Here is a 16,773-nt window from a genome sequence, read left to right on the forward strand (position 1 = left end):
TTAAATGAAGTGGCAATTTTACTAGCGACGCCCTGTAGGAAGACGTTGCCTCGCTTCACATCGTGGAAACACGCACAAAGTAACCCAGATGCGTTCGATTTCGTACCCAGGTTAACCCAGCCTTACCCAGGTGGCTCTGGGGAAGCAAATCGAACGCACTGATGATAAGATCGAGTCTACTATAATATTATTTCTATGGCGGTGAGGCGCTTAATTTCAAGCGTCAGCATTTTTTCACTTTTGTCAATGTACCATTACTTAATAAACAAATATATAACTATAATGCTCATATAAGCACTCACTTTAACACAGACACTTGGAAAATCTCAATAAAAAGAGGTCAATATAAACACGAAATGTATTTACTACAAACTTTCCCCTTGCGCATTTGCGCTTATAATTTTTACGGTCCAATCATTTTATTATTACACGGACGGCGGCCATATTTGAAAAGCCGCACCGGTTGTGATGCACGCTGCTGCATCTTTGTTTTCAAGGCGTAATAAAACAGGAATTGTATGCCTTGTGATAGCGTATGTTAATTATCAACTTGAGTAGAAGTTACCACTATTCCAGCTTGAAGATTTTCATGACATGTACACGGATGAACTTCTAATGATACCGGCACAGCGTTAACTTGGTACGTTATGTTCTGACTCGTAGTCGTACTCGTACTCGTAGTCCGACTAGTCGTAGCTCAGGTAGTTTACCGTACTCTTCTGACTCAGCGGCTGCTGTCCGTTGTGTAAGGTAATCAATGTACAGAATCTTGGGCCCAAGGGTAGAGAACATGGGTCCCAATAAAACCAATGTGCCTAACCCTAACCCTAACCATAACCCTAACCTATTATATTGTCATTGATATAATATTATATTTTATATTGATGTAAATGACATTGGTTTTATTGGGACCCATGTTCTCTATTCTTGAACCGAATCTTGTACGTGAAGAAACGTATAGACTATAGGCCCTACTTGCGTACGAGCCATCGTAATATTGTGACAAACTCATGCACAAAAGTAATGGAGATGATAGCTCCAAGAAACGGTATTGCTAGGGTTAGAATACCGTTTAAAACCTTGGCTGCAGCTAAACACGTAGTTGCCTTATTTGCCAAGTATCGCCAAAGAACACTACACATGTGATATACCAAATGAATCAACGACGACGACGACGATATGATGATGATGATGATGATGATGATGATGATGATTATGATGGTGGTCTAGGTGCTACTAGTCGCTAATGATCCTGATGGTGGTAGTGGTGGTGATGATGTTAAGTGAGGTCTACTGATGAAATGTTATCTATGCTAGAATACCTCCTCTCTATTTCAATTGCATAATTTTTGCAAAATATCATTCTTCTCTGGAGATATTAGGCACGCGCGAGCATCGCTGCAGGCGGGCAGAACGGACTGAAAAAACTGCATAATATAGCTTGCTGAGAGAGAGGGGTGGGAGACTGAGTAAAGGCGGCAGGGAAGATAGCTGATGGGCGGTAGAAGAAGAATGAGTGTGAGCGAGGGACAAGGGAGGCAAGGGGGAAGACGGCAGGGTAAGAAACAGGAGTTTTGCACACTACAGGCTAGGGCGCTCTCCTAATTATAAACCAGATGTACGGATAACAAATTATTACATAAATCTATGCTGAGATACACCCTAACCAGATTAAATGTATATTCATCACAAAATATAACTCCTTTGGTGAGATATTGCGCATGCGCTAACACACTAAGATGCTAGATTGTGTACTGACTGGTATATGCAGCGGGTACCCTATAATGTACATGTAAGGTCTTCTTCCAATTTCTTAATAGAGGTCTACTGATAGAATGTTACCATATAAATCTATGTTAGAATACATCCTCTCCGTTTTAAATGCATGCATAATTTTCGCAAATAATCTTCGCATGCGCGAGCACTGTTTCAGGCCTGCAGTACGGACTGAATAAGAGAACTGCATAATATAGCTTGCTGAGAGAGAGGGCTGGGAGAGTAAGAGGGCTGGGAGAGTAAGTAAAGGCGTCAGGGAAGATAGCTGAGGGGCGGTAGAAAGCGAAGGAGGCTGAGCGACGGACAATGAAGGCAAGTGGGAGGTCGGGAAAGGATAAAGTAGGAGTTTTGCACACTACAGAATAGGGCGCTCTCCTAATTATAAACACACGTGTTTAGATAACAAATTATTACATAAAGCTAAAGTCACACCAAGCTCCCGGACCGGGCCGGACGCTGCCGGACTGATCCGAGGAGAGATCCTTGTTGGGTCCTGGACGGTTCTGGACGGTCCGGCCCGGTCCGGGGTGGTCCTTGATGGTCCTGCGCATTCCGGGATATCGCCCCGGAAGTTTTAAACTGTTTAAAATTTTCGGGGTGATCCGGGACGGTCCGGGAAGTTTTCCCCATCCGGGGTGGTCCTGGACGGTCCGTGGCGCGTCCGTGGTAGGTCCGGGGCGGTCCGTAGTGACTCCGTGCTGGGGCCGGCTTCATCCGGGCTCAATCCAGGATGATCCGTGGCGCTGCCGTGCTGGTCCGGCCCGATTCGGCCCGATGATGCTTTTTTTCGACCGTCGTTTATATATTCGACCGACCTAAATTATAAATTTTACGGTCCGGGGAGACCCTGCCCCATCCGCGGTAATCCGTGGACAGTCCGGCCCCAGTGTGACTGAGGCTTAAATCTATGCCGGGATACCCCCTAACCATATTAAATGCATATTTATCATAAAATATAGCTCTTCTGGTAAGATATTGCGCATGCGCTAACACACTAACGTAGCTATAGATTGTTTACTGACTGGTACATGCAGCGGGTACCCTACATGCAAGACTTACGGTGGGGATAAGGTCTAGACTATTATAGGGGATTAGGTATAGACTAAGGTCGGGTGGGGATGGAGTAGCAGTTTTGCACACTACAGGCTAGGGCGCTCTACTAACTATAAACACAGGTGTACTGATAAGAAATTATTATATAAATCTATGCTGAGATACCTTCAACCATATTAAACGCATGTTTATCACAAAATATAACTACTCTGATGAGATATTGCGCATGCGTTAACACACTAACGTGGGCAGATGGTGTACTGACTGGTATATGCAGCGGGGTACCTTACATGCAAGGCCAATTTCCTATTTACATTTATCACATTCATTACAATTACATTTTACATTTTATATTTTACATTTTACAATTACATTTGCATTTCATTAAATAAAATTTTAATACATTTATAACAAACATAATTATGAATATGCGGAGATGGAGATGAAGGATGAGGAAGAGGAGGAGGGCGCGGATGAGTGGCGGGAACGGAGAAATAACATGCGAGTGAGAAGGCAGTGATGTATGAGGAGGGGAAAGAGAAGAAAGGAAATAGGGGTATAAAAAATTAACATGACGGTGATCATTACTGTAATGGCGACGACGAAGGTGATCATAAGGATGCAAATGATAATAAGGCCAATGTCGACGATATCAATGCCGTCTAATCAGGAACCGTAGATTTATCTTTAATTACTTCTTTATTTAATTAGTTAATAGAACCAGTCCTCTACACAATATGCATTCTAGTGTAAAGTTTTTACTGCCCGGATAAAATAAATGATCTTTACGTATAGACGCGAGGAAAATGTGCTGCAAAGCCATTGCAATTTTTTTACCAATGAGAAGAGACTCGGTAAATGAAAACTAGTTTTAGAGCTTTGGTTAAACAGCTGTTTTGTTATCGTGAAATTCTTTGACGAGTGCCCCACAGTTAGTTTTTTGAAAGATTGCTTTGATGCTTTACTCCTGAGCGTTTTTCGATGTGCTATTTCCCGTGGGTTTCTCGTCGCGCGATCGCGCGTTGTGTCTCTGCCATTCAGTACACTGATACAAATACAAAGTCAACGCAATGTAACCGTAAAATATAGTTGTCTGGTTTCGAGTCATCGAAATAAAGAGTGAGGGTATAGCGAGACGTTTGTAGGGTAGTTACTCGAAGTCAATCAGATTTTGCGACATAAGAAACTATAAATGATTAATAATTAAAATATATAAACATAAACGATAAGAGCACAATCTTGACTCGGCGACATAGCCCCTGTGTTGCTATACTCCTGAATTCCTAAATAATATGCAAAGGTTTTTATAGTTCTAATTATTATTACTATTATTATTATATTGAGTTTTATTCTCATTCGATGAGTTCTTCGTCGTTTGCTAACCGTACAGGCACAGAAAGATGCTGATTGACCCAGTTATCAATTAAATTAATCGTGGATGCGGGTTTCAGTGTTGTCACTCATGTGACCACTCGATGCTTCGGTTTTAATTATTAACAACTAGTCGTGGCAACTCTCAATTCAGATTCTCCCAACGAATATTTTTTCATATAGCCACATCGTTTTTTAGATGTAGAGCTCAAGATTCGTTGATCGTAAAAGGGAGCGTTCTGACGCGTAGACATCGCGTCATCGAACCGCAATGTCAGCGGTCGAGCCAGCCTTCACACGAACATCAACAACAGCGACCTTCATCTCGCTATAGCAGCTATACGCCGACTGATAAAAAAGATGTTTTCGGGATCTCATTGCGCTGAAAGTTCATCTCACCCTTGATGTAATTCCATTCAATTTCCGCCAATCAGAGTACGCCCTTCTACAGCGAACAGAGTTGCTAGACATGTTCTGCGTCCCGTGGCTTATTATGCCTTTGTAAAAACGACTAGGAATATAGCTGTAACCACTAAGTGGCTCAGCTTGTCAGGTTGTAGATACCATTGTGGACACTCCTTCCTTTATACTTGGCATGGGTGCTTACAATGGAATCATGCAGCAGTCATAGCTAGTGGCAGGGGAGGGGTAAGGGGGATCGAGTCAGTTGCGCCGCCTAGACAAATGTGGATACTAATAACTGCATGGTCATTTGGGAACTGTTCACGGTCACCTGCAGTACGTCGCTGCGTAATGCATAGACGCGCCCGGTTTTCTTATTATATGGGAAAATCTTTTAATGCAGCAATAAAATAGTAGCCAGTTGTCTGCGTTATTGGTTTGGCGCACGTGTATATATTGATCGCGATATGACGTAGTCAAATTTTTATTATATTATACTGAATCCCCAATAAATCACTACGGCTTATTTTTCTTGTTATAGGTTTTCATAGACGTCGCTATACTGCATCGTATGCTAACCTAGCGGTACAAGCGAAGCCCCAATTACGTTTTATAGTGTGCTCTATACAGGTCATATAATGACATCGAATACGATCTCATATTATGCAAAATACATTTTAGTGTCGATAAAGTTTCATAGCGTATACTTTCCGCCGTGTTATCACTGTGTGGAACGATGTAAGAGCAGAGAGAAGTCGCAAGCCTACACACAGAGACTAAAAACGTTATATATTTTTTTATTGTTTTTACGCCGAATGTTATATTTTTTCAAATTCAAATATTGGCATGATTCGGCAAAAATCTAACTATTAATTAAAACTAGTATATCATTTGGAGTAATTGCCAATGGCGAGGGCAAATTGTAAATGGGGCATCCGTCCTATAGAACTGAGGATTTCTGGTCAATTTGATTGCAATGGATCAACGAGATTCATGTGAAATAGATTCATATAGCCTATAGACGTTTCTGCGTGTATTCGACATGTAGAGAACGCGTTTGTGCCAAATGCACGCACACCAGGTATAATATAACCAAATATTGGATGCACGAGAGCTCGTGTTTGTCTGATAGTGATCGATTCATTTTGCACAAAAGGTGCCTGCCTGCTGTATGCTGCGTAACCGCTAACGGAACTAGGATTAACACAAATATATGGGTTGCGACTGCTCATCCATGTACAAGGTATCCTAATTGTGTTAGTCTCACATCTTGGCCAGTCGACGGACGGAAATTTCTTATTAGACCAATTAACGACCAGCCTCCGCGGTTCGCGCGCAAAGAGCTATACGGACATGCTCCAGATAACTCACCGACCGGACATACATACTGACCGGGCATACATACGAGTCGCGGCGACAGGACACGTCGACAGTAAAGCTCGCTCGCGTGTGACAGCACACACGCCCGCTGCACGAAACGGCGAAAGAGCGGAGTGACGGTTGCTAACGTCAATATATGAGAAATTTGAACGCATTCGCGCCGCCTACAGTGCATCATTTGTTTTTCCACCTTCGAATTCGCACCGTGGCGCGTTATATCGCACGAGAGAACGGACTGACTGGTTACTGGTATAGCATCTTACACGTGTGATTTTCGATAAGAGGATTCTGAGCGCATTTGTGCGTTATTGGCGTGTAGCTCCATCAAGCAGTAGCGAAACAGCTCATGTTTGTTAACAGAGAAGACACGTAAGCAATCATGACGGACGTATATATGTAAAGATGATTTCATATATATATGATATATGTATATATATATATATATATATATATACGATAAGCGCCAGACATGCGTGAGGCTAAGCAATGGATAATCCGCTAGTTTAGTCCGGCAATCAAGCAAAGCTAATTTCAAGAAATAAACCTAAGCAGCGCCATGCATTACATTAAAATGTCTTTGTTAAACTGTGTAACACATTTTGTTATACCACGAGGACACCTTAAGCAAACTGGCAGCGCGTATAAATACGCCACGCTGTACCTCGGCCGCGAATGTAATTAAAGTATACGCACCGATCAGCCCCGATATGGGTTGAAGCCCAACGCCCAAATGCATACGTTAATCTCTTCATTATCACGTGTACGCAACAATTTCTGGTCATTGTCTTCACAACGAAGCCCGTTAGCAATACTTGTGCGAAGTATCAACGAAAATAACCTACATAACCACCATCAGACCACAAGCGCCCGGCACGCGCCCCACGCACGTACCCTAACACACGCACCAAGCATACGGTAAGGCGTTCAAGGCCTACTTTAATATTTACGTTAAATGTACTTTTAGAAGCTCGTGACATTTTTAGCAATTAGAGGCACAGAAATAGTCTTCGTTATCATATCTTCCCCCATCGGATCAAAAGGCACGAGCACCGCAATAGCATTGATGGGCTTCGAAACGTTGCGTGAAGATTTTCCCAAAGCCAAATGAGCCATTATCGATTTACGTACTGTAATAGGAGCAGCACTTTTAGTTAATCTGTGTGCGATTGTACAAAAAGTTAAAACCCTACACGCCTCTCAAGCAGAGACAATAGAAGAACCAGCGCGCATTGGGTATTTCCGCATACGAACATCATGTGGAACACCAGCAAACATCAATCATCAGCTTCTTCTCTTCTTCTTTCTTCTCTCCTTCTCTTCTTCTTCCTTCTTCTTCAATCTTATACTTCTCTTCGTCGCCGTCTTTTCCTTACTTTTTATCATCCCCCATCAAACAGCGCAACAATAAACAATCCACCACCGCCCCGACCGACCAACAAACACGGACAACACAACAAACACACCACCGCCACGAAGACACAACAACAACAACAACAACAACAACAGACAACCAAAACCCCAGCAAGCAAGCGTCGGCATCAAACGATTCAGATATCTCGTCTGGTGATGAAACGAGAATGTAAATATTTCGCATACTGTTAAAGAAAAGGATAGGCTGTGACGAAAAACTTTGACCTGAATGACAAAGAAAAGTGGAATTAATTGAGCAAGCGGAAGTCTTTGAGTGCCGGCGCCGATCGATAGAGCGACCACCCCGCCGCAGCTACTCGGCAAACAAAAATCGTATAGTGCGCACGCCCGCGCGTACCGCATGGCACGTAGGTAATCTCAGCGCTAATCAAAGCTATAATTATTAAGGTAAAACATTGGGGTAGACATTTGCCATAACAAACTCTTACTAAATACGTGTCGTCAATAAAATGTAGGGCAATTTGCAAAGCCCAGTGTAGGGAATTAGAGCTGTTTGCATGAACTGGAATGCAAATGTAAGGTACCCATGCAGTCTTAGGTGCATCCCATGGACCCAAAAATTCGGTTAGGCCTGTGTTCGCGGATGCTCAGCATTTTCCAAGTATTGGTTTGTCGACATACATTTGATGTAGAGATATATCGTTCACCATTTACTAGTTTGGTAAGAAACACATGGCTATTACCGTGTTTAACTTGCAATAATTAGACACACACATACAAACACATGCACAGCAACCACGCGCGCGCCGCATAAACCACGACGAGGCACACACACACACACACACTACACACGACACACACACACTAAGCGCACACGACAAGTGGTGGACACACACACCGCTAACTATCAATCAGATCTAACGCGAGAGAGAAATGTTATAGCATGTGTGTGTTGTACATTGTTTCATGCATTGCCCACACCGAAATTGTTATCACAGAAGTGGCCGACAGCTAAAGCCACAAAAGCACCAGTACATGCTGACGAGATTAAGCCATCGACAAGAATGACCGACGCGCGCCGGCTAGAAAGTCGCCCCGCTGTCAACGACAACTAACTCAGTATGGTCGGCAGGTCAAAGGTTTTTCACTCTCTGTGCTGTGTGTGTAGCTGCGGTGCGGCCGCGTGCCCCGTAGGCGTCGCGTCGCGTGCGTGCAGGCGTGCGTGCCTGCAGTGGCGTGAGGGGCGTGTGCGTGATGGGGTTCGCCCTGTAGATGTGTGCGTGGGAGGTTGTGTGTGGTGTCTGTGTTGCGTGTATGCGGTTGCGTGCGCCGTGCTACTGTACTGTCGTCGTGTCTCCAATCTCCGGTCCCGCTGATGCTCGTCGCACCTGGTGCGTTTGTGTATCGCATGTGCTGCTGTGGTGTGTTGTGTGTGTGTGTTGTGTGGTCTGTTTATCCCGGCGCGCGCATCCGCGGGTCTGTGTGTGTAGTGTGTTTTGGACGCGTGTGTGTGGTGTTGTGTGTGTGTGTGTGTGTGTGGTATGATCGCGGCGCGCGGTGTGTGTGTGTTTGTGTGTGGGTGTGCGCGCGTGTGTGCTGTGTGCGCACGCGTTTGTGGGTGTGTGTGTGTGCGTGGTGTATGGTGTATGGTGTAATGCAATGTGGTGTGTGCTCGTGGTGTGGTGGTTGTGGTGCTGTGTGTCCGTGTGTGGTGTGTGGTGGTCAGCGGTCACAACACTTCTCATCAGCGGCCAGTTGCGTACCGCCATCGGCTAGTCCCCGGTGGGAAGTGCCCGCTGCAGCTAAGTATCCTACGCCTGTATACGGGCCCAAATATACACAACTAAAACGTTCGCCCAGCATGAACAAGTGGGTCTACAACAGAAGTCGACGCCCTTAGCGGGCATGGACGGAGTTTGTAGTTGTATCAAATAGTATTAACATTAGTTTTTCTCGTAGACCGCTGACAGAAACGCAGCAAAGTTACGAGTTTCTCATACACGGTGTCTAGAAATCTGGTCAACGAGAAAAAAGTTTTATGTCAACACTAATTTTGTTTCTGACAACGGGACAACGGCCCCAAAGTATGCAACGTCCAAAGCATGGTTAGAATGTATGGAGGCACTGTGGGTGATTTGAAACCAGGGGCCCGTTGTCAGAACATGAGTGGGGGCAGAGGGCTGGGACATTCGTCGCGAATGGAGGAGCGAGTCCGCGAAGACCGGAATGACGTAAGAAAATTGACATTCTCTCAGGTGGCTCAACATTGTAACTATAAACTCGTACTATAACTTGTACTATAAACTTGTAACTATAACTTGTACTATAAACCGGCATTGAATTTTAAGATATGAAAGCTGTAGTGTGGTGTCGTGTGTGTGTCGTGTGTGGCGGTCCGTGGTGTGTGTGTGTGTGTGATGGTGTGTGTGTCGTCGTTGTGTGGATGGTGTGTGTATTGTGTGTGTGTGTGTGTGTATCGTGTGTGTGTGTGTGGTGCTGTGTTTGTGCGTGTGTGTGTGCTGTGTTGTGTGTGTGGTGGGTGTGTGTTGTGTGTACTGTGGTGTGTGTGTGTGTGTGATGTGTGTGTCGTGTGTGGTGTATGTGTGTGTATGTGTGTGTGTGTGGTGTGTGTATGTGTGTGGTGCGTGTGTGGTGTGTGGTGTGCGGTGTGTTGTGTGTGTGTGTGTGTGTGTGTGTGTGTGTCAATTGTGTGTGTGTGTGAGGAGAGAGTATGAGTGCAATGAGTGTGTGTGTATGCGGCAGCGGGGTGTGTGTAGTCGTGTGGTGTGTGTGTGTGTGGTGTGTTTTGTGTTGTGTGTCGATGTGGCGCTATGTGGTGTGTGTGCGTGCGTGGCGTGCGACGTGCGTGGCGTGCGTGCGTGCGTGCGTGCGTGCGTAGCGTGCGTGCCCGTGCGTGAGGTGTGCTGTGCGTCGGCGTGCTGTTGTGTGTGTGGGTGTTGTGTGTGTCGTGTATGTGTGTATGCGTGTCGCGTGCGTGCGTGCGTGCGTGCGTGCAGTCGTGCGTGCCGTGCGTACGTGTGAGTGTGTTGTGGTGTGTTTTGTGTGTGCTTGTTGTGTGTGTGGAGTGTGGTGAGTATTGGTGTGTGTGTGTCGTGTGTTCGTGGTTGTGTGTGTGTGTTGGTGTGCCGTATGTGTGTGGTGTGTGGTTGGGTGGGTGAGGTGCGTGTGGGGGGGGGCGTGTGTAGGTCCCTATGTAGTTAGAGGTGTTAGGGAGACAAGCAGGTGCTGTGAGTTATTACCCGCTGCGAACGCAACGGATATTTTACAACTGACGCCCTGTCACGCCTTGCAGACATAGCAGGAAAATACAATAACCGTTGTCAATGAGGTAACATGAAAGTGTCGTGCGTTTGTCATGTGCGTGTGTGTGATTGTGTGTGGTTGTGTGGTGTTGTGGTGTGTGTGTGTGTATGTGTTTGTGCGTTTGTGGTGTGTATATGTTGTCGAGTAAAGTTGTATGTGTGTTGGCTGTGGCGTGTGCGTCGGTGTCGTAGGTTGCGTGTGCATGTGCGTGTGTGCGTGTGTGCGTGTGCTGGCGTGTGTGCGTGTGTACGTGTGTGGCCGTGTGTGTTTGTGTGTGTGTTGGTGTGTGTGGTGGTGATGGTGCGTGTGTTGTGTGTTATTGTGTGTGTGTGTGCTGTGGTGTATGCCGAAAAGTGTATGGAAGTGGGTTGCGTAACGACATAGACATCTTTGCGCGTCGCAAGGCGGCTTAGTTGTTATTGCAACAGTCGAGGTGACGAACGAGACGCGGAAAAAAATTGCTCGTGTTACCTTCTTTGCATTGACACTCCGTTGTCTGGAGGGCCAGGTACCGTTGAGTAGATTCTGGTGATTTCGACGACTGTCCTGTTAATTTAGCATAATTATATCGTCGAAATAACAAAAGAACACCCTCAACAGCAAACCACCTGCCGGATTTTAAAGGAGCTAACCCGAACATTTTAACGAAAATGACATAGGTCTCAATGGGACCCATTCTCTGAATCCTGTGAATCCATCTGCTTTTCTCGCTCTTATGGGGGGGGGGTGCGATGCGCGCGAGCGTGTGTATTGCTATTTGGCTTGGTGTGTGTGTGTGTGTAAAACGCTATCGAAAATTATGCCTGCCAGGCGCGTGTTGAGGGTATACTTTGATCCCATTAACGTGCAAAATTATGAACTTATTATATCTAATATCAAGTGCGTTGGTCAGGTGGTTAGCGCGGAAGGTGGCAGTCCGCCGGGCCGCTACACTAGGAGTGCTACCCGTCACACTAGAAGCTACGCTCTATTCACGATCGCCCGCAAGCTCAAAAAATTTGGCCGAGCGTGGTAGAGCGGGGCCGAGCAGGCAAGGCCGCGCACACATCTGATCCCAGCGCCGATACTTACGATCTAATTAGTCGATACTGGACGATCTAAGTGCGCTCTTACCACCGATCTCAAAAGTGCCGCCCAGAGCAGCACGGGTTACACACGGCACGCCCATACCACGCGTCACAACCACGCCCGCATCACGCTTGCACTGCCTACTGCTTCTTTATTTGAGACGCAATCAGATCGCGTTGCCGTCGAAGCGAACGCCTGCACTGAGCGCCTAAGCAACGCTCGACCGGCGCTCAAGCTGGCGGCACAGTCCACGGCTCTTAGTGCGACTTAATCTATAGACCATAGAATATATATATAGTATATATATATACTATTTAGACAATATAGTATACCACACACAATCCAGAGTATAAAGCTAGTTAATACTAAGTCAAGACCATAAGAGAATCGTCTTTGTCTAAACCGAAAGCGCACGGACGCACCAGCCAAAGATCTTCGTTGTCTCTAATTTCCTCCTCCTCAATCCTCTCAGCTAATATGAGGCTTGGCAAATCAAAGTAATTCGAGATGTCCTCACGAGAAACATGGCATGGAGTAGTGTTGCCGTCATCAAGTAGACACTGAACTGGTGGGGTAGCTAGGGTAGCGCCCCAATTTATACGCCCAGTTCGCAGCGGAACGTGATCTGGGCCGTCGCGTACTTGACACCGCAACTCAACGACGTAATGCGAACCGCCACAACATCACGGCGTGGTCTGAGCGTGTTGGGCGTAGACAATCGAGGACGAACGTTCGAGCTTACTAAAGAGACGCACCATGGGCATAGCGAGAGGGATGTCAGCGGCACTACAGGCACCACACACAGCAGCGCGCGCGGTATCGCAGAGACACTCCATGAACGTAGTACACAGGCGTGATGAACAACGTATTGACATCGGCTGATACCGGGCGACGAGACTTCACGCACCCGACACGCGCCTTGCGATACGATCATTAACTTCCGACTAACACAACAGAACCCGAAGTATCAAACGTGGGTACCACAGTACTACGCCTTCCCCCCACGTCTCTAATAACCGAGCCGCGCGCCGCCGCACACCCAGCAACCGCTGTCTTTCCGCCACGCTCGACCACCACGAGATTGTTTGAAGCATGCTGCAAAATTTGCGCCAAACGCTCAACTCCACGGCCTCATGGCGGGGTGAAACTGGCACCGCGCCGATAAGCGACCGCAGTAACGTCCATAGACGTTGCAATTGCGTTCTACCACGTTTGAACCACACCACCAAACGCCTCTTTAGAGCGTAGTACGAAGCGCGTATGAGATCGGGGCATGGTTGACGGGGTATGGCTAAGGGTCAAGGTTAGGGTCAGGGTTTAGCGGCGTAGGGAATAGGGGTAAGGGGTAAGAGCGTAAGCAGCCTTGACATTTTGCCATACTGACATTTGACCTTTGACAATTCGACATTTAGGAGTAGACCTGTGCCTGTGCGCGTGAGCACGTATATTGTCTTGTCCTAAGTGGTGCGTAGCGTGTTGCGCGGCGGCAAGCATTGGTAGTCAGACATGGCATCTTGTTAACATATTGAATGGCCGTTGATAATAATTGCACAGCAGACTGCGACCACGACACGAAGACTGGTATTGGCTTGGGTGTTAGCTTCCTATGCCATCTTAACTGTCTGTTATGCAGTGAAATGCGGTAATAAGCGTTGAGCGTGTGTTATTGCCAGATTGCAAGTTGGTGAGTGATTGATTGTGCTTAGCCGTTAATGTTTTCGATGTAAAAGCAGTCAGGTTCGTGTTGGCTGTCAGTGTACATGGGGAAGCAGTCGAAGTTACCCATTAATGTACTCAGTTGCAAGCAATTGAGTAATCTGGCGTTTAAGATATAGTTTTGTTTTAAATGACTGTTCTTTTTTCAGGCAACTTAAATGAAGTGGCAATTTTACTAGCGATGCCCTGTAGGAAGACGTTGCCTCGCTTCACATCGTGGAAACACGCACAAAGTAATTCGTTTTCATATAACTTGATAATTTTGTTATTGATCAATCGACCCACGATAAGTCGATTGCTAGGTGGCCCCTAATTGCCCGGCTGCTACGAGGCTCCTGATTGGTCGGTTGCTATGAGGCTCCAGATTGGCCGGTTGCTAGGAGGCCCCTGATTGGTCGGTTGCCAGGAGGCCCCTGATTGGTCAGCTGCTACAAGGTCCCTGATTGGTCAGCTGCTATGAGGCCCCTGATTGGTCGGCTGCTATGAGGCCCCTGATTGGTCGGCTGCTACGAGGCTCCTGATTGGTTGGTTGCTAGGAGGCCCCTGATTGGTCGGCTGCTACGAGGCTCCTGATTGGTCAGTTGCTAGGAAGCCCCTGATTGGCTGGCTGCTACGAGGCTCTTAATTGGCCAGCGGCTACGAGGCCCCTGATTGGTCGTCTGCTATGAGGCCCCTGATTGGTCGGCTGCTATGAGGCCCCTGATTGGTCGGCTGCTACGAGGCTCCTGATTGGTCTGGTGCTACGAGGCTCCTGATTGGTCGGCTGCTATGAGGCCCCTGATTGGTCGGCTGCTACGAGGCTCCTGATTGGTCAGTTTCTACGAGGCCCCCTGATTGGTCGATTGCTAGGAGGCCACTGATTGGCCAGCTGCTACAAGGCCCCTGATTGGATGGCTGCTAGGAGGCCTCTGATTGGCCAGCTGCTACAAGGCTCCTAATTGGCCAGTGGCTATGAGACCCCTGATTGGTCGTCTTCTACAAGACTCCTGATTGGTCGGTTTCTACGAGGCCCCTGATTGGTCGGCCGCTATGAGGCCTCTGATTGGTCGGATGCTACGAGGCTCCTGATTGGCCGGTTGCTAGGAGGCCCCTGATTGGTCGGCTGCTATGAGGCTCCTGATCAGTTAGTTTCTACGAGGCGCCTGATTGGTCGGCTGCTATGAAGCTCCTGATTGGTCGGCTGCTGTAAGGCTCCTGATTGGCTGGCTGCTACGAAGCCCCTGATTGGTCGGTTGCTAGGAGGCTCTTGATTGGCCAGCTGCTACGAGGCCCCTGATTGGTCGGTTGCTAGGAGGCCCCTTATTGGGGTCTACTCTCTCCCCGTCTCTCTCCATTTCTCTTTCTCGCCCATGCTTTTCTCTATTTCTCTTTCACCTGGCCTCTCTCCCCCGCTCTCTGTTTCTCTTTCACTTTCTCATGCGCCCCGGGCACACGCCATGTCTCTCTTCCGCCTCTCTCTATAATCAGAGCCATCGGATGAGCAAATTCCTAGGCAGGCAAAATTTCATGACTCAACTGTGCAATGATGAGCGACAGTCGCAGCTGTTGATCGGCGTCCATAGTGTGTTAGGGGTAGGTCTGAGACAAGGCTTTCACGAATAAGTGACCAGAAAATCACGTTAGGGTTATTTCTGATTATATTTGCTAAGCTTATTTTGTAATTTGCTCCAAAATGGGGGGGGGGCAGATGACCCCTTGCCCCACCAGAGGCTACGGCCCTGATAATTCTCATTAATTACACTGTGCATGCTCCACGTGTGGCGTGTACTGTATGAAAGCAATCATGCTACTTAAAAACACGTCAAAAGTCTTCAAGAATATTTCACTTTGGAATGAACTGTGTACTCGTAACCGTACAGATAACCTAGCTTTTGTCACATTTATATTTTATTTCTAAAAGCGTACAGTATTTGTCACATTAAAAGGCATACTCTGAAAATCTCTAGGGGGCAACTGCCCCTGCTGCCCCCCTGCTGCGTAGGCCTACGGCCCTGTTGGCTATAAATTATAGAGACATAAGAGTCTACTATAATATTATTTCTATGGCATTGGCGGTGAGGCGCTTAATTTCAAGCGTCAGCATTTTTTCACTTTTGTCAATGTACCATTACTTAATAAACAAATATATAACTATAATGCTCATATAAGCACTCACTTTAACACAGAACCTTGGAAAATCTCAATAAAAAGAGGTCTATGGTGGCCCAGTGACGCCATAGCGATTTTCCGGTGTTTAACAGCAGTTATATTTTTTATTTTATTATTATTATTTTTTATTTTTTTATTATTATATTTTTTAAATTTTTATTTATTTATTTTTAATTTATAAAAAAAATAAAAAAATAAAAATATAAAAATAAAAATAAAATAAAATAAAATAAAATAAAAATAAAATGAAAACGCTGCACTGGCCCAGCAACGCCATAGCGCCATAGACATAGTATGGTGGCCCAGCAACGCCATAGCGCAATGCAACTTGGGTAAACCTTATACATTAGACTGGTGCTCGCTCGCACCCATCAAGTAACTAAGCCGAGAGGTGGGAGCGAGTACCAGTCTATCTATATAACATACCACAATCCCTTAGCGAGCATGTCTTCGCTCCATCCAAACCACGACAGATGGCGCTCTCGCTCTGGCTCAATTCTACCTGTATTATCTAACCTGTATAATACCAGTCGTCATGTTACGCTTGACTGCGTTCGCTACACTGACGAGTATGGCAGGCGAGGTGGGACATAAATGGTATTTAGTGACAGTCACATATTCGAATTAATGTCTATCATATATTCTATTTAGTGATAGTCATTAAAGTCACCAATCAATACAACTTATTTTGTCTCAGCCAATCATAGCATGGAATTTATTTACAAACACTAAATGATTTAATGATAGAACTAAATGCATTTAGTGTCTTGTCATTAAATCGACGCTGCTACCAATTCAGAGCCAACGTACAAGATCCGCTGGGCGGCCGCCAGCTTGACGTTCCGTAAACAAAAATCACGTCCAGAAGGTTGAAGCATGGTGAGGTGGTGGAGGAGGGAGGGGAGAAGTGGTGGAGAAAGGCAGGAAGGGCTGAGAATGCTGTGCAAGAATGAGGAAGGGGGAGAAGGGAGAAGGGTGAGTGAGAAAGGCAGGAGGGGAGAAGCTGGCTGGAAAAGGAGGATGGGGATGAAGGCTGAGTTGGAGCAATGAGGAAGGGGAGAAGGGAGAAGGTGGATCGTGCGTGGCTTGGGAGAATGGAGGGAAGGGGCTGGAGAAGGAGCAGAAGGTGGTCGAGAAGGAGGAATTTAGGGGAAGAAGTGGTTG

At 46.4% G+C, this 16,773-nt stretch overlaps 1 protein-coding gene across 1 annotated transcript in view; it reads left to right on the forward strand.

Annotated features, from left to right (window-relative positions):
• The first annotated feature begins 443 nt into the window (after positions 1–443).
• LOC106806196 (splicing factor 3B subunit 3-like) overlaps positions 444–16,773 on the forward strand; it is a 26,635-nt gene continuing 10,305 nt past the window's right edge. The window contains exon 1 of the mRNA XM_014808062.1: positions 444–640. The gene's annotated coding sequence lies outside the window, so the exon portion shown is untranslated. The remainder of the gene's footprint in view (positions 641–16,773) is intronic.

Source organism: Priapulus caudatus, unplaced genomic scaffold (genome assembly GCF_000485595.1).
Source record: "Priapulus caudatus unplaced genomic scaffold, Priapulus_caudatus-5.0.1 Scaffold147, whole genome shotgun sequence".
Classification (NCBI taxonomy): domain Eukaryota; kingdom Metazoa; phylum Priapulida; class Priapulimorpha; order Priapulimorphida; family Priapulidae; genus Priapulus; species Priapulus caudatus.